The following is a 2,965-nucleotide window of genomic DNA, read 5'->3' as shown; positions in this document are numbered from 1 at the left end:
GTGTGTGTGTGTGTGTGTGTGTGTGTTTTGTATTGCTTCTGTTGTGGGGACATTTAAACCTGTTCAACCAGCAACATTTATCTCCCATGAGGATAGAACATGCTAGTCTCTGCAAGATTAAGCATTCATTTTAGGGTTAAGACTGGAGTAGGCTACTATTAGGGTTGGCGTTGGGCATGTATAGTATAAGGTTTAGAAATGACTGTAACTCAATGTAATGTCTTCAGAAGTAGCCAAAACAAAAGTATCCCATAATTGCTCCTACTTAATGATGGGGCTGACTCCTAGCCCATAATATTTTCCCTTTAATTTCGTAAGATTGTGCGTGTGTGAGTGAGCGTGAGGCAGGCAGCAGAGGGCTGTGTCACCATCGCTGATGTGACGGCACTAGGCTGGCGGTGATGCGGGCCAAAGTCATCAATCACGCGGATCGAAACCGCTACGTTAAATCAATAGCGGCCCCCGGGAGCGCCGACAGCGGAGCGTGAATTCGCCGCGGTAAAAGGCTGCGGTCTCTCGGCCATCCATCAACAAGTCCACACAGTGGAGGCCTATAGCCCACGGAACACCCCGCGAGACCAAAACATGCAGTACAGGACATGAGCCGCGCGCACAGTAGTGGTAGCCTATGTATTGTACCTGAGTGGCAACAACACCTGTAACTGAGAAAACACGAGCCGGGACTGGGATGACAGCGGGGTGAACTTGAGGGGAAAGGGATGCTGTTGTCCGTTGAAGCGGCAACCAGTGTGCACGAGGTTAAGTTGCTGCGTACAGGGGAATTACCGACCCAAGACCATCTAAAATAATAGGCTACAACTGACAAGGTAGATTGCAACAGAGGGGAAGGGGGGGGGGGAACCTGCACGAGGAAACAACGCTGCTTGTGTTGCTGATGAGAGTAGGCCTAATGATGATGATGGAGAAGATGACAGCTATCCTCTGAGACTGGCACGAGAACACATCTGTTGAAGATCACATCTGGCCGTCACGCTGACTCCACCCCCCACCCCCCACTCCCCCAACCACACACACCTACTGATGGAGTATATGGTCCGGCCACATGCGCGTCCCCCCGGCCGCTAGCAGCGATGGAGCCCATGCAGTGCGTAGTGTGCAGGTTATTTTACTCACCCCGGGTGCTGTCGCCAGCTGTCTCCGTCCGCTCGCGTGTCCTACCGTGTGATTTAACGGGAGAGAGGGCGAGCCGTGGGCGCAATCAGCCCCCACCAGCGCCATCCAGCGCTGCGGTCGCTCTCGCGATACCATGCCATATGCCAGCTCTCCTCCTGATTGTGTGTGACGTAGCGGTTTTATCTGGCAGTGTGGCCAGCCCGATGCCGCCGTCTTCTGGGCACGAGACGAAAAGAATGCGAGGATGGTGATGATGTCATCCCGCAGCTGACTGTGTGGTCTACCTGTTTGAGGACGCACGTTCACTCTTTTTGTCTCTTGGGTGCAGGAAATCAGTTTAATTCCTATCACTGAGACCTGCCATCACAGTCCAAAAACACACACTGCTGTTCAGAGAGCAGGTGAGAGGTCATGGGGACTGAAGGAAACACTGGAGAGTTGACTCATTTGGTGTCATGGAATGAGAGGGAGTAAGCAGGTGGGCGGTTAAAGCAGAGCATTTATTGACAGAAGGCAGATTCAATTTAATTTCGTTTCTGCCTGTTTCCGTCCGGGTGTGTGTGGTTTTTACTCTGCAACGAGATAACAAAAACTCATTTACAATAAATCAAACATCAAACAAATTGTGTGCATTAACATTCAAAACATTAAAGTAAATCAACTTAGGGATGCACACATCACTGGGGGGAAAGAATGAGCAAAGGGAAGAAGGATGTTATATATAGTAGATATAGGTAGATATAGTCTCTAACCAGGTGGATTGATTGAAGTGGACAAGTCCTTCCCATGCAGGAGTGTTTGATTTTAACTTCAGGAGTAGTCAGGTGGCCTCTGTTTGGAGACTTTTAACAGCGACATTCTTTAGCAATTGAAAACTACTGAAAAGTAACGTCAGCATTTAGAGACACAGTGAAACATTTTTTTGCAAATACCCTTATTCGCTCTGTTGCCAGGAGCTAGATGAAAAGATTGATATCACTTTCACGAGTGCTATCAATCATCTCATGTAGCTCTCAGCAAGAAAGCCCATAAGCATATTTCCCAAAATATCAAATCATTTCCTTTAAGTTAGATAACTTGTGTGCCCACAAAAAGACAGTTTTCAGTCAGTTATCACTTTTCTAATGAAGATTTTTTATTGCATTTTTGCTTTAAATGGACAGATGGGTCAGTTCGGACAAATGAAATGCAATGAAGGGCCCAACTGAAGTTGCACCAGCCGCTCAACCACCAGGACATCCTATAGCTGTATGATTTTTAAATTAAATTTGAAATGTGTACATATGTCAAATCATCCTTAGTTCAAATATGAAGAAAGAAACCAAATAAATGAACGCTATATTTGCCGTAAGTCATTTCTATTTCTTTGAGTTACCAGTGCTGAAAGTGGTGCTGATGGAGGGACATCTTGTCAGGACGGAGCTAAAGATGTACCACCTAAAGCCAAGCAGAGCTATTAAAAACAGGATGTAATCAGAATGTAATCAGAATGTACCAATTGCCCACACAAGGGGGATTGGGACTTGTTTTTTTATTATATTAGTTTTTTGTTTAATTGCAAAAATATGTATACTACTAGACTAATTGTCTTGTTTTGTTTTATTTGTAGTTTGGCGTTTGTCTTTGTGTGGCCGCTGTTTAAAAAATGGTTGCGTCAGCCATTTTATATGTTCCACTTTGTGGAAAGATGTTGTCATAGTTAGGTCAGTTTAGTCTTCACTTCTATTCAGTTCATGCAAAGGTATTATGTAGTTTAGCTGTGTTTAGTTGATCTCTTTTATGAGCCCTGAACTTTGTGACATTATGTTTCATTTTTGGGCTTATTAAAAGA

At 45.3% G+C, this 2,965-nt stretch overlaps 1 protein-coding gene across 1 annotated transcript in view; it reads right to left on the bottom strand.

Moving 5' to 3' along the window:
- The window catches only part of usp54b (ubiquitin specific peptidase 54b), a 55,738-nt gene extending 54,474 nt beyond the window's left edge, over nucleotides 1-1,264 (bottom strand). Inside the window, 1 exon segment of the mRNA XM_032503244.1 lies at nucleotides 1,135-1,264. The gene's annotated coding sequence lies outside the window, so the exon portion shown is untranslated.
- Nucleotides 1,265-2,965: the final 1,701 nt, after the last annotated feature.

This window comes from Etheostoma spectabile, chromosome 21 (assembly GCF_008692095.1).
Source record: "Etheostoma spectabile isolate EspeVRDwgs_2016 chromosome 21, UIUC_Espe_1.0, whole genome shotgun sequence".
Taxonomy (NCBI): domain Eukaryota; kingdom Metazoa; phylum Chordata; class Actinopteri; order Perciformes; family Percidae; genus Etheostoma; species Etheostoma spectabile.
Note: the sequence above shows the minus strand (reverse complement) of the source record. Positions and strands in the feature narration are given on the sequence as shown.